The following is a 21,063-nucleotide window of genomic DNA, read 5'->3' as shown; positions in this document are numbered from 1 at the left end:
AAAAAAACTCACTGCACTTTTCCAAAAAGACAACCATATAAGCCCATGTGAGGGAAATGATCTGATTTTCTCCCTCAAGAAAATAGAAGATTAAACACAGGTTTGTCAGAAGTGGGATTTGAACCCACACCTCCAGAAGAGACTGCGACCTGAACGCAGCGCCTTAGACCACTCGGCCATCCTGACTTGCATTTGCAGCACCTTACACAAGCCAGACAGCCATGCAAGTTTGGTACCGAAAAGGCATGCCCTCAATTTATTTATCCCATTATAAGCATTTCCAACAGATCTTTGAACAATCCATACAGAGCAGTACCTATAAAGAACTCTTTAGACCTTTAAAGCGTACAAAGAGAAAGTGCTATTCACCAGCCACTTGAACGGCCCAAAGCTGCTTTGAAATTGAGTCAACAGCCACATCTTGGCTGACTAAAGCAAATTCAACAAGGGAGCTCAATGTCACAACATAGGGTGGAATACGCAAATCTAAGCAGCCCCTGATCACAGCCCTGAGGACATTGCTGTAAGTGTGCTGGAGTACAGCTGTCTACCAGGTGCTTGGCATTCTTCCAAATTTGCATGGCCTGTCTGGCCAGGGAATACAAGAGCATGACTCTTCTAGATGAGCTCTTACATGGGTCCTAAGCTCATTTGGTAAGGATTGCACTTTATCAGCAAGACTTTGTACAACAGAAATATATGAGAAACCCAAGCTCTCTTGACTAGACGAGGACAGAATAACGTCCCAGGTGAAGACGAACAGAAGCAACTTCCATCAGATGTTATCCTGATGAAGAAGATTATATCTCCAAAAGTCATTTCAGAAGTGGGATTCGAACCCACGCCTCCAGAGGAGACTGCGGCCTAAACACAGCGCCTTAGACCACTCGGCCATCCTGACAGTGAAGAGTCCTGAGAAATGTATAAAAGTCACTCTGAAATTTCTGCGTCCATGCAAGCTTGAAATAATTTCAACCTTCAAACACAAGGTGCAACTTTTTGCACAGGACAATAAACACAGAAGATCACATATGAAAGCATTTCATTTCACAGGTGTACTGTTTTTATGCTTTTAGAATAACTTATACCTCTCACCAGCTATTTAGGGTTCTGTATCCTACTCACAAAATTACCTTGCCTGCGACCTTTCTCTCTATACACAAACAACTACTGCTCAGGAAGTAGGAAGGCAGAAGGTGGGGCAGTTTATGCAAATTTATGCTGGCAATGTGCCTTGCAGATTCATGCAGAATTTCTAGATCCTTGCTGGAAACAAGAGAGCAGGCCTTGTTTCAGATCAACTGTCCCTAGCAAGGAACGTCTGAGCACATCCATTCTTTTGCTCTCTAGCCCCTGGCTTGGGACTCACCCTCACTGGCTGAGGAGTGAAGTTCTGCATACCAACGTTGCATAGAAGGTATGTTTGTGATTGGTTTGAGATGGGTGGGAGGTCAAGAGCAGGGAAAAGCAAGTCACTTTCACTTCTAGTCTCCTCTTCTATGCCTACCTGCCGTTCACTCACTCTGTCTTTGTTTCATTCTCTCCTTCCTCAACACCCCATCTCACTCACTCGCTCTATCATTTGTGCTCTTTCCCCTTGCTCTTCATTTCATAGTGGAAACATCTCTTGAATGGATCATTAGAAAATGAGGTTACATAAAAATAAAAATCTACTTATTGGAAACCAAAAATATCACAAGACTGAATGTAAGCCATTTCTTCAATAAAAGGGATTTTTTAGGCACCCCCCGAAAAACACATAAAACACCACTAGTGCTAGAAGAATATTATAAGAGCTTGAAGACAGAATTGGGCAAATTCATTTGCAGTTGAAACTGAAGTTTGGTACTTATTCAGATATTATATGCACTGCCAATTTTTAGCTGAGATTCTGAAGGAACGCAGAGACAAAATGGACTTAAAGTTTTGTCAGAAGTGGGATTCGAGCCCACGCTTCCAGCAGAGACTGCAGCCTTAATGCAGCTCCTTAGACCACTCGGCCATCCTGACCACATGTTGCTTGTCCATCTACATAGTGAGAAAGATAGTGTGAACAAAAAAAACACACATCTTAGGCCATAAGTGGATATAGCAAGAAAAAAACTCACTGCACTTTTCCAAAAAGACAACCATATAAGCCCATGTGAGGGAAATGATCTGATTTTCTCCCTCAATAAAAAAGAAGATTGAACACAGGTTTGTCAGAAGTGGGATTTGAACCCACGCCTCCAGAAGAGACTGCGACCTGAACGCAGCGCCTTAGACCACTCGGCATCCTGACTTGGATTTGCAGCACCTTCCACAAGCCAGACAGCCATGCAAGTTTGGTACCGAAAAGGCATGCCCTCAATTTATTTATCCCATTATAAGCATTTCCAACAGATCTTCGAACAATCCATACAGAGCAGTACCTATGAAGAACTCTTTAGACCTTTAAAGCGTACAAAGAGAAAGTGCTATTCACCAGCCACTTGAACGGCCCAAAGCTGCTTTGAAATTGAGTCAACAGCCACATCTTGGCTGACTAAAGCAAATTCAACAAGGGATATCAATGTCACAACATAGGGTGGAATTCGCAAATCTAAGCAGCCCCTGATCACTGCCCTGAGGAAATTGCTGTCAGTGTGCTGGAGTCCAGCTGTCTACCAGGTGCTTGGCATTCTTCCAAATTTGTATGGCCTGTCTGGCCAGGGAATACAAGAGAATGACTCTTCTAGATGAGCTCTTACATGGGTCCTAAGCTCATTTGTTAAGGATTGCACTTTATCAGCAAGACTTTGTACAACAGAAATATATGAGAAACCCAAGCTCTCTTGACTAGACGAGGACAGAATAACGTCCCAGGTGAAGACGAACAGAAGCAACTTCCATCAGATGTTATCCTGATGAAGAAGATTATATCTCCAAAAGTCATGTCAGAAGTGGGATTCGAACCCACGCCTCCAGAGGAGACTGCGGCCTAAACACAGCGCCTTAGACCACTCGGCCATCCTGACAGTGAAGAGTCCTAAGAAATGTATAAAAGTCACTCTGAAATTTCTGCGTCCATGCAAGCTTGAAATAATTTCAACCTTCAAACACAAGGTGCAACTTTTTGCACAGGACAATAAACACAGAAGATCACATATGAAAGCATTTCATTTCACAGGTGTACTGTTTTTATGCTTTTAGAATAACTTATACCTCTCACCAGCTATTTAGGGTTCTGTATCCTACTCACAAAATTACCTTGCCTGCGACCTTTCTCTCTATACACAAACAACTACTGCTCAGGAAGTAGGAAGGCAGAAGGTGGGGCAGTTTATGCAAATTTATGCTGGCAATGTGCCTTGCACATTCATGCAGAATTTCTAGATCCTTGCTGGAAACAAGAGAGCAGGCCTTGTTTCAGATCAACTGTCCCTAGCAAGGAACGTCTGAGCACATCCATTCTTTTGCTCTCTAGCCCCTGGCTTGGGACTCACCCTCACTGGCTGAGGAGTGAAGTTCTGCATACCAACGTTGCATAGAAGGTATGTTTGTGATTGGTTTGAGATGGGTGGGAGGTCAAGAGCAGGGAAAAGCAAGTCACTTTCACTTCTAGTCTCCTCTTCTATGCCTACCTGCCGTTCACTCACTCTGTCTTTGTTTCATTCTCTCCTTCCTCAACACCCCATCTCACTCACTCGCTCTATCATTTGTGCTCTTTCCCCTTGCTCTTCATTTCATAGTGGAAACATCTCTTGAATGGATCATTAGAAAATGAGGTTACATAAAATTAAAAATCTACTTATTGGAAACCAAAAATATCACAAGACTGAATGTAAGCCATTTCTTCAATAAAAGGGATTTTTTAGGCACCCCCCAAAAAACACATAAAACACCACTAGTGCTAGAAGAATATTATAAGAGCTTGAAGACAGAATTGGGCAAATTCATTTGCAGTTGAAACTGAAGTTTGGTACTTATTCAGATATTATATGCACTGCCAATTTTTAGCTGAGATTCTGAAGGAACGCAGAGACAAAATGGACTTAAAGTTTTGTCAGAAGTGGGATTCGAACCCACGCCTCCAGCAGAGACTGCGGCCTTAACACAGCACCTTAGACCACTCGGCCATCCTGACCACATGTTGCTTGTCCATCTACATAGTGAGAAAGATAGTGTGAACAAAAAAAACACACATCTTAGGCCATAAGTGGCTATAGCAAGAAAAAAACTCACTGCACTTTTCCAAAAAGACAACCATATAAGCCCATGTGAGGGAAATGATCTGATTTTCTCCCTCAAGAAAATAGAAGATTAAGCACAGGATTGTCAGAAGTGGGATTTGAACCCACACCTCCAGAAGAGACTGCGACCTGAACGCAGGACCTTAGACCACTCGGCCATCCTGACTTGCATTTGCAGCACCTTCCACAAGCCAGACAGCCATGCAAGTGGGGAACCGAAAAGGCATGCCCTCAATTTATTTATCCCATTATAAGCATTTCCAACAGATCTTTGAACAATCCATACAGAGCAGTACCTATGAAAAACTCTTTAGACCTTTAATGAGTACAAAGAGAAAGTGCTATTCACCAGCCACTTGAACGGCCCAAAGCTGCTTTGAAATTGACTCAATAGCCACATCTTGGCTGACTAAAGCAAATTCAACAAGGGATCTCAATGTCACAACATAGGGTGGAATTCGCAAATCTAAGCAGCCCCTGATCACTGCCCTGAGGAAATTGCTGTAAGTGTGCTGGAGTCCAGCTGTCTACCAGGTGCTTGGCATTCTTCCAAATTTGTATGGCCTGTCTGGCCAGGGAATACAAGAGAATGACTCTTCTAGATGAGCTCTTACATGGGTCATAAGCTCATTTGGTAAGGATTGCACTTTATCAGCAAGACTTTGTACAACAGAAATATATGAGAAACCCAAGCTCTCTTGACTAGACGAGGACAGAATAACGTCCCAGGTGAAGACGAACAGAAGCAACTTCCATCAGATGTTATCCTGATGAAGATTATATCTCCAAAAGTCATTTCAGAAGTGGGATTCGAACCCACGCCTCCAGAGGAGACTGCGGCCTAAACACAGCGCCTTGGACCACTCGGCCATCCTGACAGTGAAGAGTCCTGAGAAATGTATAAAAGTCACTCTGAAATTTCTGCGTCCATGCAAGCTTGAAATAATTTCAACCTTCAAACACAAGGTGCAACTTTTTGCACAGGACAATAAACACAGAAGATCACATATGAAAGCATTTCATTTCACAGGTGTACTGTTTTTATGCTTTTAGAATAACTTATACCTCTCACCAGCTATTTAGGGTTCTGTATCCTACTCACAAAATTACCTTGCCTGCGACCTTTCTCTCTATACACAAACAACTACTGCTCAGGAAGTAGGAAGGCAGAAGGTGGGGCAGGTTATGCAAATTTATGCTGGCAATGTGCCTTGCACATTTATGCAGAATTTCTAGATCCTTGCTGGAAACAAGAGAGCAGGCCTTGTTTCAGATCAACTGTCCCTAGCAAGGAACGTCTGAGCACATCCATTCTTTTGCTCTCTAGCCCCTGGCTTGGGACTCACCCTCACTGGCTGAGGAGTGAAGTTCTGCATACCAACGTTGCATAGAAGGTATGTTTGTGATTGGTTTGAGATGGGTGGGAGGTCAAGAGCAGGGAAAAGCAAGTCACTTTCACTTCTAGTCTCCTCTTCTATGCCTACCTGCCGTTCACTCACTCTGTCTTTGTTTCATTCTCTCCTTCCTCAACACCCCATCTCACTCACTCGCTCTATCATTTGTGCTCTTTCCCCTTGCTCTTCATTTCATAGTGGAAACATCTCTTGAATGGATCATTAGAAAATGAGGTTACATAAAATTAAAAATCTACTTATTGGAAACCAAAAATATCACAAGACTGAATGTAAGCCATTTCTTCAATAAAAGGGATTTTTTAGGCACCCCCCAAAAAACACATAAAACACCACTAGTGCTAGAAGAATATTATAAGAGCTTGAAGACAGAATTGGGCAAATTCATTTGCAGTTGAAACTGAAGTTTGGTACTTATTCAGATATTATATGCACTGCCAATTTTTAGCTGAGATTCTGAAGGAACGCAGAGACAAAATGGACTTAAAGTTTTGTCAGAAGTGGGATTCGAACCCACGCCTCCAGCAGAGACTGCGGCCTTAACACAGCACCTTAGACCACTCGGCCATCCTGACCACATGTTGCTTGTCCATCTACATAGTGAGAAAGATAGTGTGAACAAAAAAAACACACATCTTAGGCCATAAGTGGCCATAGCAAGAAAAAAACTCACTGCACTTTTCCAAAAAGACAACCATATAAGCCCATGTGAGGGAAATGATCTGATTTTCTCCCTCAAGAAAAAAGAAGATTAAACACAGGTTTGTCAGAAGTGGGATTTGAACCCACGCCTCCAGAAGAGACTGCGACCTGAACGCAGCGCCTTAGACCACTCGGCCATCCTGACTTGCATTTGCAGCACCTTACACAAGCCAGACAGCCATGCAAGTTTGGTACCGAAAAGGCATGCCCTCAATTTATTTATCCCATTATAAGCATTTCCAACAGATCTTTGAACAATCCATACAGAGCAGTACCTATGAAGAACTCTTTAGACCTTTAAAGCGTACAAAGAGAAAGTGCTATTCACCAGCCACTTGAACGGCCCAAAGCTGCTTTGAAATTGAGTCAACAGCCACATCTTGGCTGACTAAAGCAAATTCAACAAGGGAGCTCAATGTCACAACATAGGGTGGAATACGCAAATCTAAGCAGCCCCTGATCACAGCCCTGAGGACATTGCTGTAAGTGTGCTGGAGTACAGCTGTCTACCCGGTGCTTGACATTCTTCCAAATTTGCATGGCCTGTCTGGCCAGGGAATACAAGAGCATGACTCTTCTAGATGAGCTCTTACATGGGTCCTAAGCTCATTTGGTAAGGATTGCACTTTATCAGCAAGACTTTGTACAACAGAAATATATGAGAAACCCAAGCTCTCTTGACTAGACGAGGACGGAATAACGTCCCAGGTGAAGACGAACAGATGCAAATTCCATCAGATGTTATCCTGATGAAGAAGATTATATCTCCAAAAGTCATGTCAGAAGTGGGATTCGAACCCACGCCTCCAGAGGAGACTGCGGCCTAAACACAGCGCCTTAGACCACTCGGCCATCCTGACAGTGGAGAGTCTTAAGAAATGTATAAAAGTCACTCAGAAATTTCTGCGTCCATGCAAGCTTGAAATAATTTCAACCTTCAAACACAAGGTGCAACTTTTTGCACAGGACAATAAACACAGAAGATCACATATGAAAGCATTTCATTTCACAGGTGTACTGTTTTTATGCTTTTAGAATAACTTATACCTCTCACCAGCTATTTAGGGTTCTGTATCCTACTCACAAAATTACCTTGCCTGCGACCTCTCTCTTTATACACAAACAACTACTGCTCAGGAAGTAGGAAGGCAGAAGGTGGGGCAGTTTATGCAAATTTATGCTGTCAATGTTCCTTGCAGATTCATGCAGAATTTCTAGATCCTTGCTGGAAACAAGAGAGCAGGCCTTGTTTCAGATCAACTGTCCTAGCAAGGAACGTCTGAGCACATCCATTCTTTTGCTCTCTAGCCCCTGGCTTGGGACTCACCCTCACTGGCTGAGGAGTGAAGTTCTGCATACCAACGTTGCATAGAAGGTATGTTTGTGATTGGTTTGAGATGGGTGGGAGGTCAAGAGCAGGGAAAAGCAAGTCACTTTCACTTCTAGTCTCCTCTTCTATGCCTACCTGCCGTTCACTCACTCTGTCTTTGTTTCATTCTCTCCTTCCTCAACACCCCATCTCACTCACTCGCTCTATCATTTGTGCTCTTTCCCCTTGCTCTTCATTTCATAGTGGAAACATCTCTTGAATGGATCATTAGAAAATGAGGTTACATAAAATTAAAAATCTACTTATTGGAAACCAAAAATATCACAAGACTGAATGTAAGCCATTTCTTCAATAAAAGGGATTTTTTAGGCACCCCCCAAAAAACACATAAAACACCACTAGTGCTAGAAGAATATTATAAGAGCTTGAAGACAGAATTGGGCAAATTCATTTGCAGTTGAAACTGAAGTTTGGTACTTATTCAGATATTTTATGCACTGACAATTTTTAGCTGAGATTCTGAAGGAACGCAGATACAAAATGGACTTAAAGTTTTGTCAGAAGTGGGATTCGAACCCACGCCTCCAGGAGAGACTGCGGCCTTAACGCAGCGCCTTAGACCACTCGGCCATCCTGACCACATGTTGCTTGTCCATCTACATAGTGAGAAAGATAGTGTGAACAAAAAAAACACACATCTTAGGCCATAAGTGGCTATAGCAAGAAAAAAACTCACTGCACTTTTCCAAAAAGACAACCATATAAGCCCATGAGAGGGAAATGAACTGATTTTCTCCCTCAAGAAAAAAGAAGATTAAACACAGGTTTGTCAGAAGTGGGATTTGAACCCACGCCTCCAGAAGAGACTGCGACCTGAACGCAGCGCCTTAGACCACTCGGCCATCCTGACTTGCATTTGCAGCACCTTCCACAAGCCAGACAGCCATGCAAGTGGGGTACCGAAAGGCATGCCCTCAATTTATTTATCCCATTATAAGCATTTCCAACAGATCTTTGAACAATCCATACAGAGCAGTACCTATGAAGAACTCTTTAGACCTTTAAAGCGTACAAAGAGAAAGTGCTATTCACCAGCCACTTGAACGGCCCAAAGCTACTTTGAAATTGAGTCAACAGCCACATCTTGGCTGACTAAAGCAAATTCAACAAGGGAGCTCAATGTCACAACATAGGGTGGAATACACAAATCTAAGCAGCCCCTGATCACAGCCCTAAGGACATTGCTGTAAGTGTGCTGGAGTACAGCTGTCTACCAGGTGCTTGGCATTCTTCCAAATTTGCATGGCCTGTCTGGCCAGGGAATACAAGAGCATGACTCTTCTAGATGAGCTCTTACATGGGTCCTAAGCTCATTTGGTAAGGATTGCACTTTATCAGCAAGACTTTGTACAACAGAAATATATGAGAAACCCAAGCTCTCTTGACTAGACGAGGACGGAATAACGTCCCTGGTGAAGACGAACAGATGCAACTTCCATCAGATGTTATCCTGATGTAGAAGATTATATCTCCAAAAGTCATTTCAGACGTGGGATTCGAACCCACGCCTCCAGAGGAGAATGCAGCCTAAACACAGCGCCTTAGACCACTCGGCCATCCTGACAGTGAAGAGTCCTAAAAAATGTATAAAAGTCACTCAGAAATTTCTGCGTCCATGCAAGCTTGAAATAATTTCAACCTTCAAACACAAGGTGCAACTTTTTGCACAGGACAATAAACACAGAAGATCACATATGAAAGCATTTCATTTCACAGGTGTACTGTTTTTATGCTTTTAGAATAATTATACCTCTCACCAGCTATTTAGGGTTCTGTATCCTACTCACAAAATTATCTTGCCTGCGACTTCTCTCTTTATACACAAACAACTACTGCTCAGGAAGTAGGAAGGCAGAAGGTGGGGCAGTTTATGCAAATTTATGCTGTCAATGTGCCTTGCAGATTCATGCAGAATTTCTAGATCCTTGCTGGAAACAAGAGAGCAGGCCTTGTTTCAGATCAACTGTCCCTAGCAAGGAACGTCTGAGCACATCCATTCTTTTGCTCTCTAGCCCCTGGCTTGGGACTCACCCTCACTGGCTGAGGAGTGAAGTTCTGCATACCAACGTTGCATAGAAGGTATGTTTGTGATTGGTTTGAGATGGGTGGGAGGTCAAGAGCAGGGAAAAGCAAGTCACCTTCACTTCTAGTCTCCTCTTCTATGCCTACCTGCCGTTCACTCACTCTGTCTTTGTTTCATTCTCTCCTTCCTCAACACCCCATCTCACTCACTGGCTCTATCATTTGTGCTCTTTCCCCTTGCTCTTCATTTCATAGTGGAAACATCTCTTGAATGGATCATTAGAAAATGAGGTTACATAAAATTAAAAATCTACTTATTGGAAACCAAAAATATCACAAGACTGAATGTAAGCCATTTCTTCAATAAAAGGGATTTTTTAGGCACCCCCCAAAAAACACATAAAACACCACTAGTGCTAGAAGAATATTATACGAGCTTGAAGACAGAATTGGGCAAATTCATTTGCAGTTGAAACTGAAGTTTGGTACTTATTCAGATATTTTATGCACTGACAATTTTTAGCTGAGATTCTGAAGGAACGCAGATACAAAATGGACTTAAAGTTTTGTCAGAAGTGGGATTCGAACCCACGCCTCCAGGAGAGACTGCGGCCTTAACGCAGCGCCTTAGACCACTCGGCCATCCTGACCACATGTTGCTTGTCCATCTACATAGTGAGAAAGATAGTGTGAACAAAAAAAACACACATCTTAGGCCATAAGTGGCTATAGCAAGAAAAAAACTCACTGCACTTTTCCAAAAAGACAACCATATAAGCCCATGAGAGGGAAATGATCTGATTTTCTCCCTCAAGAAAAAAGAAGATTAAACACAGGTTTGTCAGAAGTGGGATTTGAACCCACGCCTCCAGAAGAGACTGCAACCTGAACGCAGCGCCTTAGACCACTCGGCCATCCTGACTTGCATTTGCAGCACCTTCCACAAGCCAGACAGCCATGCAAGTGGGGTACCGAAAGGCATGCCCTCAATTTATTTATCCCATTATAAGCATTTCCAACAGATCTTTGAACAATCCATACAGAGCAGTACCTATGAAGAACTCTTTAGACCTTTAAAGCGTACAAAGAGAAAGTGCTATTCACCAGCCACTTGAACGGCCCAAAGCTACTTTGAAATTGAGTCAACAGCCACATCTTGGCTGACTAAAGCAAATTCAACAAGGGAGCTCAATGTCACAACATAGGGTGGAATACACAAATCTAAGCAGCCCCTGATCACAGCCCTAAGGACATTGCTGTAAGTGTGCTGGAGTACAGCTGTCTACCAGGTGCTTGGCATTCTTCCAAATTTGCATGGCCTGTCTGGCCAGGGAATACAAGAGCATGACTCTTCTAGATGAGCTCTTACATGGGTCCTAAGCTCATTTGGTAAGGATTGCACTTTATCAGCAAGACTTTGTACAACAGAAATATATGAGAAACCCAAGCTCTCTTGACTAGACGAGGACGGAATAACGTCCCTGGTGAAGACGAACAGATGCAACTTTCATCAGATGTTATCCTGATGTAGAAGATTATATCTCCAAAAGTCATTTCAGAAGTGGGATTCGAACCCACGCCTCCAGAGGAGAATGCAGCCTAAACACAGCGCCTTAGACCACTCGGCCATCCTGACAGTGAAGAGTCCTAAAAAATGTATAAAAGTCACTCAGAAATTTCTGCGTCCATGCAAGCTTGAAATAATTTCAACCTTCAAACACAAGGTGCAACTTTTTGCACAGGACAATAAACACAGAAGATCACATATGAAAGCATTTCATTTCACAGGTGTACTGTTTTTATGCTTTTAGAATAACTTATACCTCTCACCAGCTATTTAGGGTTCTGTATCCTACTCACAAAATTATCTTGCCTGCGACTTCTCTCTTTATACACAAACAACTACTGCTCAGGAAGTAGGAAGGCAGAAGGTGGGGCAGTTTATGCAAATTTATGCTGTCAATGTGCCTTGCAGATTCATGCAGAATTTCTAGATCCTTGCTGGAAACAAGAGAGCAGGCCTTGTTTCAGATCAACTGTCCCTAGCAAGGAACGTCTGAGCACATCCATTCTTTTGCTCTCTAGCCCCTGGCTTGGGACTCACCCTCACTGGCTGAGGAGTGAAGTTCTGCATACCAACGTTGCATAGAAGGTATGTTTGTGATTGGTTTGAGATGGGTGGGAGGTCAAGAGCAGGGAAAAGCAAGTCACCTTCACTTCTAGTCTCCTCTTCTATGCCTACCTGCCGTTCACTCACTCTGTCTTTGTTTCATTCTCTCCTTCCTCAACACCCCATCTCACTCACTGGCTCTATCATTTGTGCTCTTTCCCCTTGCTCTTCATTTCATAGTGGAAACATCTCTTGAATGGATCATTAGAAAATGAGGTTACATAAAATTAAAAATCTACTTATTGGAAACCAAAAATATCACAAGACTGAATGTAAGCCATTTCTTCAATAAAAGGGATTTTTTAGGCACCCCCCAAAAAACACATAAAACACCACTAGTGCTAGAAGAATATTATACGAGCTTGAAGACAGAATTGGGCAAATTCATTTGCAGTTGAAACTGAAGTTTGGTACTTATTCAGATATTATATGCACTGCCAATTTTTAGCTGAGATTCTGAAGGAACGCAGAGACAAAATGGACTTAAAGTTTTGTCAGAAGTGGGATTCGAACCCACGCCTCCAGGAGAGACTGCGGCCTTAACGCAGCGCCTTAGACCACTCGGCCATCCTGACCACATGTTGCTTGTCCATCTACATAGTGAGAAAGATAGTGTGAACAAAAAAAACACACATCTTAGGCCATAAGTGGCTATAGCAAGAAAAAAACTCACTGCACTTTTCCAAAAAGACAACCATATAAGCCCATGAGAGGGAAATGATCTGATTTTCTCCCTCAAGAAAAAAGAAGATTAAACACAGGTTTGTCAGAAGTGGGATTTGAACCCACGCCTCCAGAAGAGACTGCGACCTGAACGCAGCGCCTTAGACCACTCGGCCATCCTGACTTGCTTTTGCAGCACCTTCCACAAGCCAGACAGCCATGCAAGTGGTGTACCGAAAGGCATGCCCTCAATTTATTTATCCCATTATAAGCATTTCCAACAGATCTTTGAACAATCCATACAGAGCAGTACCTATGAAGAACTCTTTAGACCTTTAAAGCGTACAAAGAGAAAGTGCTATTCACCAGCCACTTGAACGGCCCAAAGCTACTTTGAAATTGAGTCAACAGCCACATCTTGGCTGACTAAAGCAAATTCAACAAGGGAGCTCAATGTCACAACATAGGGTGGAATACACAAATCTAAGCAGCCCCTGATCACAGCCCTAAGGACATTGCTGTAAGTGTGCTGGAGTACAGCTGTCTACCAGGTGCTTGGCATTCTTCCAAATTTGCATGGCCTGTCTGGCCAGGGAATACAAGAGCATGACTCTTCTAGATGAGCTCTTACATGGGTCCTAAGCTCATTTGGTAAGGATTGCACTTTATCAGCAAGACTTTGTACAACAGAAATATATGAGAAACCCAAGCTCTCTTGACTAGACGAGGACGGAATAACGTCCCTGGTGAAGACGAACAGATGCAACTTCCATCAGATGTTATCCTGATGTAGAAGATTATATCTCTAAAAGTCATTTCAGAAGTGGGATTCGAACCCTCGCCTCCAGAGGAGAATGCAGCCTAAACACAGCGCCTTAGACCACTCGGCCATCCTGACAGTGAAGAGTCCTAAGAAATGTATAAAAGTCACTCAGAAATTTCTGCGTCCATGCAAGCTTGAAATAATTTCAACCTTCAAACACAAGGTGCAACTTTTTGCACAGGACAATAAACACAGAAGATCACATATGAAAGCATTTCATTTCACAGGTGTACTGTTTTTATGCTTTTAGAATAACTTATACCTCTCACCAGCTATTTAGGGTTCTGTATCCTACTCACAAAATTATCTTGCCTGCGACTTCTCTCTTTATACACAAACAACTACTGCTCAGGAAGTAGGAAGGCAGAAGGTGGGGCAGTTTATGCAAATTTATGCTGTCAATGTGCCTTGCAGATTCATGCAGAATTTCTAGATCCTTGCTGGAAACAAGAGAGCAGGCCTTGTTTCAGATCAACTGTCCCTAGCAAGGAACGTCTGAGCACATCCATTCTTTTGCTCTCTAGCCCCTGGCTTGGGACTCACCCTCACTGGCTGAGGAGTGAAGTTCTGCATACCAACGTTGCATAGAAGGTATGTTTGTGATTGGTTTGAGATGGGTGGGAGGTCAAGAGCAGGGAAAAGCAAGTCACCTTCACTTCTAGTCTCCTCTTCTATGCCTACCTGCCGTTCACTCACTCTGTCTTTGTTTCATTCTCTCCTTCCTCAACACCCCATCTCACTCACTGGCTCTATCATTTGTGCTCTTTCCCCTTGCTCTTCATTTCATAGTGGAAACATCTCTTGAATGGATCATTAGAAAATGAGGTTACATAAAATTAAAAATCTACTTATTGGAAACCAAAAATATCACAAGACTGAATGTAAGCCATTTCTTCAATAAAAGGGATTTTTTAGGCACCCCCCAAAAAACACATAAAACACCACTAGTGCTAGAAGAATATTATACGAGCTTGAAGACAGAATTGGGCAAATTCATTTGCAGTTGAAACTGAAGTTTGGTACTTATTCAGATATTATATGCACTGCCAATTTTTAGCTGAGATTCTGAAGGAACGCAGAGACAAAATGGACTTAAAGTTTTGTCAGAAGTGGGATTCGAACCCACGCCTCCAGGAGAGACTGCGGCCTTAACGCAGCGCCTTAGACCACTCGGCCATCCTGACCACATGTTGCTTGTCCATCTACATAGTGAGAAAGATAGTGTGAACAAAAAAAACACACATCTTAGGCCATAAGTGGCTATAGCAAGAAAAAAACTCACTGCACTTTTCCAAAAAGACAACCATATAAGCCCATGTGAGGGAAATGATCTGATTTTCTCCCTCAAGAAAATACAAGATTAAACACAGGTTTGTCAGAAGTGGGATTTGAACCCACGCCTCCAGAAGAGACTGCGTCCTGAACGCAGCACCTTAGACCACTCAGCCATCCTGACTTGCATTTGCAGCACCTTCCACAAGCCAGACAGCCATGCAAGTTTGGTACCGAAAAGGCATGCCCTCAATTTATTTATCCCATTATAAGCATTTCCAACAGATCTTTGAACAATCCATACAGAGCAGTACCTATGAAGAACTCTTTAGACCTTTAAAGCGTACAAAGAGAAAGTGCTATTCACCAGCCACTTGAACGGCCCAAAGCTGCTTTGAAATTGAGTCAACAGCCACATCTTGGCTGACTAAAGCAAATTCAACAAGGGATCTCAATGTCACAACATAGGGTGGAATTCGCAAATCTAAGTAGCCCCTGATCACTGCCCTGATGAAATTGCTGTAAGTGTGCTGGAGTCCAGTTGTCTACCAGGTGCTTGGCATTCTTCCAAATGTGTATGGCCTGTCTGGCCAGGGAATACAAGAGAATGACTCTTCTAGATGAGCTCTTACATGGGTCATAAGCTCATTTGGTAAGGATTGCACTTTATCAGCAAGACTTTGTACAACAGAAATATATGAGAAACTCAAGCTCTCTTGACTAGACGAGGACAGAATAACGTCCCAGGTGAAGACGAACAGAAGCAAATTCCATCAGATGTTATCCTGATGAAGAAGATTATATCTCCAAAAGTCATTTCAGAAGTGGGATTCGAACCCACGCCTCCAGAAGAGACTGCGGCCTAAACACAGCACCTTAGACCACTCGGCCATCCTGACAGTGAAGAGTCCTAAGAAATGTATAAAAGTCACTCAGAAATTTCTGCGTCCATGCAAGCTTGAAATAATTTCAACCTTCAAACACAAGGTGCAACTTTTTGCACAGGACAATAAACACAGAAGATCACATATGAAAGCATTTCATTTCACAGGTGTACTGTTTTTATGCTTTTAGAATAACTTATACCTCTCACCAGCTATTTAGGGTTCTGTATCCTACTCACAAAATTACCTTGCCTGGGACCTTTCTCTCTATACACAAACAACTACTGCTCAGGAAGTAGGAAGGCAGAAGGTGGGGCAGTTTATGCAAATTTATGCTGGCAATGTGCCTTGCACATTCATGCAGAATTTCTAGTTCCTTGCTGGAAACAAGAAAACAGGCCTTGTTTCAGATCAACTGTCCCTAGCAAGGAACGTCTGAGCACATCCATTCTTTTGCTCTCTAGCCCCTGGCTTAGGACTCACCCTCACTGGCTGAGGAGTGAAGTTCTGCATACCAACGTTGCATAGAAGGTATGTTTGTGATTGGTTTGAGATGGGTGGGAGGCCAAGAGCAGGGAAAAGCAAGTCACTTTCACTTCTAGTCTCCTCTTCTATGCCTACCTGCCGTTCACTCACTCTGTCTTTGTTTCATTCTCTCCTTCCTCAACACCCCATCTCACTCACTCGCTCTATCATTTGTGCTCTTTCCCCTTGCTCTTCATTTCATAGTGGAAAAATCTCTTGAATGGATCATTAGAAAATGAGGTTACATAAAATTAAAAATCTACTTATTGGAAACCAAAAATATCACAAGACTGAATGTAAGCCATTTCTTCAATAAAAGGGATTTTTTAGGCACCCCCCAAAAAACACATAAAACACCACTAGTGCTAGAAGAATATTATAAGAGCTTGAAGACAGAATTGGGCAAATTCATTTGCAGTTGAAACTGAAGTTTGGTACTTATTCAGATATATGCACTGCCAATTTTTAGCTGAGAATCTGAAGGAACGCAGAGACAAAATGGACATAAAGTTTTGTCAGAAGTGGGATTCGAACCCACGCCTCCAGGAGAGACTGCGGCCTTAGCGCAGCGCCTTAGACCACTCGGCCATCCTGACCACATGTTGCTTGTTCATCTACATAGTGAGAAAGATAGTGTGAACAAAAAAAACACACATCTTAGGCCATGAGTGGCTATAGCAAGAAAAAAACTCACTGCACTTTTCCAAAAAGACAACCATATAAGCCCATGTGAGGGAAATGATCTGATTTGCTCCCTCAAGAAAAAAGAAGATTAAACACAGGTTTGTCAGAAGTGGGATTTGAACCCACGCCTCCAGAAGAGACTGCAACCTGAACGCAGAGTCTTAGACCACTTGGCCATCCTGACTTGCATTCGCAGCACCTTCCACAAGCCAGACAGCCATGCAAGTTTGGTACCGAACAGGCATGCCCTCAATTTATTTATGCCATTATAAGCATTTCCAACAGATCTTTGAACAATCCATACAGAGCAGTACCTATGAAGAACTCTTTAGACCTTTAAAGCGTACAAAGAGAAAGTGCTATTCACCAGCCACTTGAACGGCGCAAAGCTGCTTTGAAATTGAGTCAACAGCCACATCTTGGCTGACTAAAGCAAATTCAACAAGGGAGCTCAATGTCACAACATAGGGTGGAATACGCAAATCTAAGCAGCCCCTGATCACAGCCCTGAGGGCATTGCTGTAAGTGTGCTGGAGTACAGCTGTCTACCAGGTGCTTGGCATTCTTCCAAATTTGCATGGCCTGTCTGGCGAGGGAATACAAGAGCATGACTCTTCTAGATGAGCTCTTACATGGGTCATAAGCTCATTCGGTAAGGATTGCACTTTATCAGCAAGACTTTGTACAACAGAAATATATGAGAAACCCAAGCTCTCTTGACTAGACGAGGACAGAATAAAGTCCCAGGTGAAGACGAACAGAAGCAACTTCCATCAGATGTTATCCTGATGAAGAAGATTATATCTCCAAAAGTCATTTCAGAAGTGGGATTCGAACCCACGCCTCCAGAGGAGACTGCGGCCTAAACACAGCGCCTTAGACCACTCAGCCATCCTGACAGTGAAGAGTCCTAAGAAATGTATAAAAGTCACTCAGAAATTTCTGCGTCCATGCAAGCTTGAAATAATTTCAACCTTCAAACACAAGGTGCAACTTTTTGCACAGGACAATAAACACAGAAGATCACATATGAAAGCATTTCATTTCACAGGTGTACTGTTTTTATGCTTTTAGAATAACTTATACCTCTCACCAGCTATTTAGGGTTCTGTATCCTACTCACAAAATTACCTTGCCTGGGACCTTTCTCTCTATACACAAACAACTACTGCTCAGGAAGTAGGAAGGCAGAAGGTGGGGCAGTTTATGCAAATTTATGCTGGCAATGTGCCTTGCACATTCATGCAGAATTTCTAGTTCCTTGCTGGAAACAAGAAAACAGGCCTTGTTTCAGATCAACTGTCCCTAGCAAGGAACGTCTGAGCACATCCATTCTTTTGCTCTCTAGCCCCTGGCTTAGGACTCACCCTCACTGGCTGAGGAGTGAAGTTCTGCATACCAACGTTGCATAGAAGGTATGTTTGTGATTGGTTTGAGATGGGTGGGAGGCCAAGAGCAGGGAAAAGCAAGTCACTTTCACTTCTAGTCTCCTCTTCTATGCCTACCTGCCGTTCACTCACTCTGTCTTTGTTTCATTCTCTCCTTCCTCAACACCCCATCTCACTCACTCGCTCTATCATTTGTGCTCTTTCCCCTTGCTCTTCATTTCATAGTGGAAAAATCTCTTGAATGGATCATTAGAAAATGAGGTTACATAAAATTAAAAATCTACTTATTGGAAACCAAAAATATCACAAGACTGAATGTAAGCCATTTCTTCAATAAAAGGGATTTTTTAGGCACCCCCCAAAAAACACATAAAACACCACTAGTGCTAGAAGAATATTATAAGAGCTTGAAGACAGAATTGGGCAAATTCATTTGCAGTTGAAACTGAAGTTTGGTACTTATTCAGATATATGCACTGCCAATTTTTAGCTGAGAATCTGAAGGAACGCAGAGACAAAATGGACATAAAGTTTTGTCAGAAGTGGGATTCGAACCCACGCCTCCAGGAGAGACTGCGGCCTTAGCGCAGCGCCTTAGACCACTCGGCCATCCTGACCACATGTTGCTTGTTCATCTACATAGTGAGAAAGATAGTGTGAACAAAAAAAACACACATCTTAGGCCATGAGTGGCTATAGCAAGAAAAAAACTCACTGCACTTTTCCAAAAAGACAACCATATAAGCCCATGTGAGGGAAATGATCTGATTTGCTCCCTCAAGAAAAAAGAAGATTAAACACAGGTTTGTCAGAAGTGGGATTTGAACCCACGCCTCCAGAAGAGACTGCGACCTGAACGCAGCGCCTTAGACCACTCGGCCATCCTGACTTTCATTTGCAGCACCTTCCACAAGCCAGACAGCCATGCAAGTTTGGTACCGAACAGGCATGCCCTCAATTTATTTATGCCATTATAAGCATTTCCAACAGATCTTTGAACAATCCATACAGAGCAGTACCTATGAAGAACTCTTTAGACCTTTAAAGCGTACAAAGAGAAAGTGCTATTCACCAGCCACTTGAACGGCGCAAAGCTGCTTTGAAATTGAGTCAACAGCCACATCTTGGCTGACTAAAGCAAATTCAACAAGGGAGCTCAATGTCACAACATAGGGTGGAATACGCAAATCTAAGCAGCCCCTGATCACAGCCCTGAGGGCATTGCTGTAAGTGTGCTGGAGTACAGCTGTCTACCAGGTGCTTGGCATTCTTCCAAATTTGCATGGCCTGTCTGGCGAGGGAATACAAGAGCATGACTCTTCTAGATGAGCTCTTACATGGGTCATAAGCTCATTCGGTAAGGATTGCACTTTATCAGCAAGACTTTGTACAACAGAAATATATGAGAAACCCAAGCTCTCTTGACTAGACGAGGACAGAATAAAGTCCCAGGTGAAGACGAACAGAAGCAACTTCCATCAGATGTTATCCTGATGAAGAAGATTATATCTCCAAAAGTCATTTCAGAAGTGGGATTCGAACCCACGCCTCCAGAGGAGACTGCGGCCTAAACACAGCGCCTTAGACCACTCAGCCATCCTGACAGTGAAGAGTCCTAAGAAATGTATAAAAGTCACTCAGAAATTTCTGCGTCCATGCAAGCTTGAAATAATTTCAACCTTCAAACACAAGGTGCAACTTTTTGCACAGGACAATAAACACAGAAGATCACATATGAAAGCATTTCATTTCACAGGTGTACTGTTTTTATGCTTTTAGAATAACTTATACCTCTCACCAGCTATTTAGGGTTCTGTATCCTACTCACAAAATTACCTTGCCTGCGACCTTTCTCTCTATACACAAACAACCACTGCTCAGGAAGTAGGAAGGCAGAAGGTGGGGCAGTTTATGCAAATTTATGCTGTCAATGTGCCTTGCACATTCATGCAGAATTTCTAGATCCTTGCTGGAAACAAGAGAGCAGGCCTTGTTTCAGATCAACTGTCCCTAGCAAGGAACTTCTGAGCACATCCATTCTTTTGCTCTCTAGCCCCTGGCTTGGGACTCACCCTCACTGGCTGAGGAGTGAAGTTCTGCATACCAACATTGCATAGAGGGTATGTTTGTGATTGGTTTGAGATGGGTGGGAGGTCAAGAGCAGGGAAAAGCAAGTCACTTTCACTTCTAGTCTCCTCTTCTATGCCTACCTGCCGTTCACTCACTCTGTCTTTGTTTCATTCTCTCCTTCCTCAACACCCCATCTCACTCACTCGCTCTATCATTTGTGCTCTTTCCCCTTGCTCTTCATTTCATAGTGGAAACATCTCTTGAATGGATCATTAGAAAATGAGGTTACATAAAATTAAAAATCTTCTTATTGGAAACCAAAAATATCACAAGACTGAATGTAAGCCATTTCTTCAATAAAAGGGATTTTTTAGGCACCCCCCAAAAAACACATAAAACACCACTAGTGCTAGAAGAATATTATAAGAGCTTGAAGACAGAATTCGGCAAATTCATTTGCAGTTGAAACTGAAGTTTGGTACTTATTCAGATATTTTATGCACTGCCAATTTTTAGCTTAGATTCTGAAGGAACGCAGAGACAAAATGGACTTAAAGTTTTGTCAGAAGTGGGATTCAAACCCACGCCTCGAGGAGAGACTGCGGCCTTAACGCAGCGCCTTAGACCACTCGGCCATCCTGACCACATGTTGCTTGTCCATCTACATAGTGAGAAAGATAGTGTGAACAAAAAAAACACACATCTTAGGCCATAAGTGGCTATAGCAAGAAAAAAACTCACTGCACTTTTCCAAAAAGACAACCATATAAGCCCATGTGAGGGAAATGATCTGATTTTCTCCCTCAAGAAAAAAGAAGATTAAACACAGGTTTGTCAGAAGTGGGAT

General features: G+C 42.7%; 23 non-coding genes across 23 annotated transcripts; all 23 read right to left on the bottom strand.

The window, feature by feature from the left end:
* Positions 1–103: 103 nt before the first annotated feature.
* On the bottom strand, positions 104–186 carry TRNAL-CAG (transfer RNA leucine (anticodon CAG)). Its single transcript has one exon. It is a non-coding gene; the product is annotated as a tRNA-Leu (tRNA).
* A 632-nt stretch (positions 187–818) lies between these two features.
* On the bottom strand, positions 819–901 carry TRNAL-UAG (transfer RNA leucine (anticodon UAG)). Its single transcript has one exon. It is a non-coding gene; the product is annotated as a tRNA-Leu (tRNA).
* A 2,012-nt stretch (positions 902–2,913) lies between these two features.
* TRNAL-UAG (transfer RNA leucine (anticodon UAG)) lies at positions 2,914–2,996 on the bottom strand. The gene has a single exon. It is a non-coding gene; the product is annotated as a tRNA-Leu (tRNA).
* Positions 2,997–4,022: 1,026 nt separating this feature from the next.
* TRNAL-AAG (transfer RNA leucine (anticodon AAG)) lies at positions 4,023–4,105 on the bottom strand. The gene has a single exon. It is a non-coding gene; the product is annotated as a tRNA-Leu (tRNA).
* Positions 4,106–5,006: 901 nt separating this feature from the next.
* TRNAL-UAG (transfer RNA leucine (anticodon UAG)) lies at positions 5,007–5,089 on the bottom strand. Its single transcript has one exon. It is a non-coding gene; the product is annotated as a tRNA-Leu (tRNA).
* Positions 5,090–6,115: 1,026 nt separating this feature from the next.
* Positions 6,116–6,198, bottom strand: TRNAL-AAG (transfer RNA leucine (anticodon AAG)). The gene has a single exon. It is a non-coding gene; the product is annotated as a tRNA-Leu (tRNA).
* A 189-nt stretch (positions 6,199–6,387) lies between these two features.
* Positions 6,388–6,470, bottom strand: TRNAL-CAG (transfer RNA leucine (anticodon CAG)). The gene has a single exon. It is a non-coding gene; the product is annotated as a tRNA-Leu (tRNA).
* Positions 6,471–7,102: 632 nt separating this feature from the next.
* On the bottom strand, positions 7,103–7,185 carry TRNAL-UAG (transfer RNA leucine (anticodon UAG)). Its single transcript has one exon. It is a non-coding gene; the product is annotated as a tRNA-Leu (tRNA).
* Positions 7,186–8,210: 1,025 nt separating this feature from the next.
* Positions 8,211–8,293, bottom strand: TRNAL-AAG (transfer RNA leucine (anticodon AAG)). Its single transcript has one exon. It is a non-coding gene; the product is annotated as a tRNA-Leu (tRNA).
* A 189-nt stretch (positions 8,294–8,482) lies between these two features.
* TRNAL-CAG (transfer RNA leucine (anticodon CAG)) lies at positions 8,483–8,565 on the bottom strand. Its single transcript has one exon. It is a non-coding gene; the product is annotated as a tRNA-Leu (tRNA).
* Positions 8,566–10,304: 1,739 nt separating this feature from the next.
* On the bottom strand, positions 10,305–10,387 carry TRNAL-AAG (transfer RNA leucine (anticodon AAG)). Its single transcript has one exon. It is a non-coding gene; the product is annotated as a tRNA-Leu (tRNA).
* A 189-nt stretch (positions 10,388–10,576) lies between these two features.
* On the bottom strand, positions 10,577–10,659 carry TRNAL-CAG (transfer RNA leucine (anticodon CAG)). Its single transcript has one exon. It is a non-coding gene; the product is annotated as a tRNA-Leu (tRNA).
* Positions 10,660–12,399: 1,740 nt separating this feature from the next.
* On the bottom strand, positions 12,400–12,482 carry TRNAL-AAG (transfer RNA leucine (anticodon AAG)). Its single transcript has one exon. It is a non-coding gene; the product is annotated as a tRNA-Leu (tRNA).
* Positions 12,483–12,671: 189 nt separating this feature from the next.
* Positions 12,672–12,754, bottom strand: TRNAL-CAG (transfer RNA leucine (anticodon CAG)). Its single transcript has one exon. It is a non-coding gene; the product is annotated as a tRNA-Leu (tRNA).
* A 1,740-nt stretch (positions 12,755–14,494) lies between these two features.
* Positions 14,495–14,577, bottom strand: TRNAL-AAG (transfer RNA leucine (anticodon AAG)). Its single transcript has one exon. It is a non-coding gene; the product is annotated as a tRNA-Leu (tRNA).
* Positions 14,578–14,766: 189 nt separating this feature from the next.
* On the bottom strand, positions 14,767–14,849 carry TRNAL-CAG (transfer RNA leucine (anticodon CAG)). The gene has a single exon. It is a non-coding gene; the product is annotated as a tRNA-Leu (tRNA).
* Positions 14,850–15,481: 632 nt separating this feature from the next.
* Positions 15,482–15,564, bottom strand: TRNAL-UAG (transfer RNA leucine (anticodon UAG)). The gene has a single exon. It is a non-coding gene; the product is annotated as a tRNA-Leu (tRNA).
* Positions 15,565–16,587: 1,023 nt separating this feature from the next.
* TRNAL-AAG (transfer RNA leucine (anticodon AAG)) lies at positions 16,588–16,670 on the bottom strand. Its single transcript has one exon. It is a non-coding gene; the product is annotated as a tRNA-Leu (tRNA).
* Positions 16,671–17,574: 904 nt separating this feature from the next.
* Positions 17,575–17,657, bottom strand: TRNAL-UAG (transfer RNA leucine (anticodon UAG)). The gene has a single exon. It is a non-coding gene; the product is annotated as a tRNA-Leu (tRNA).
* Positions 17,658–18,680: 1,023 nt separating this feature from the next.
* Positions 18,681–18,763, bottom strand: TRNAL-AAG (transfer RNA leucine (anticodon AAG)). Its single transcript has one exon. It is a non-coding gene; the product is annotated as a tRNA-Leu (tRNA).
* Positions 18,764–18,952: 189 nt separating this feature from the next.
* Positions 18,953–19,035, bottom strand: TRNAL-CAG (transfer RNA leucine (anticodon CAG)). Its single transcript has one exon. It is a non-coding gene; the product is annotated as a tRNA-Leu (tRNA).
* Positions 19,036–19,667: 632 nt separating this feature from the next.
* TRNAL-UAG (transfer RNA leucine (anticodon UAG)) lies at positions 19,668–19,750 on the bottom strand. The gene has a single exon. It is a non-coding gene; the product is annotated as a tRNA-Leu (tRNA).
* Positions 19,751–20,776: 1,026 nt separating this feature from the next.
* TRNAL-AAG (transfer RNA leucine (anticodon AAG)) lies at positions 20,777–20,859 on the bottom strand. The gene has a single exon. It is a non-coding gene; the product is annotated as a tRNA-Leu (tRNA).
* Between the last annotated feature and the right edge of the window lie 204 nt (positions 20,860–21,063).

This window comes from Lissotriton helveticus, chromosome 8, assembly GCF_964261635.1.
Source record: "Lissotriton helveticus chromosome 8, aLisHel1.1, whole genome shotgun sequence".
Taxonomy (NCBI): domain Eukaryota; kingdom Metazoa; phylum Chordata; class Amphibia; order Caudata; family Salamandridae; genus Lissotriton; species Lissotriton helveticus.
This window is presented reverse-complemented; position numbering and strand designations above follow the sequence as displayed.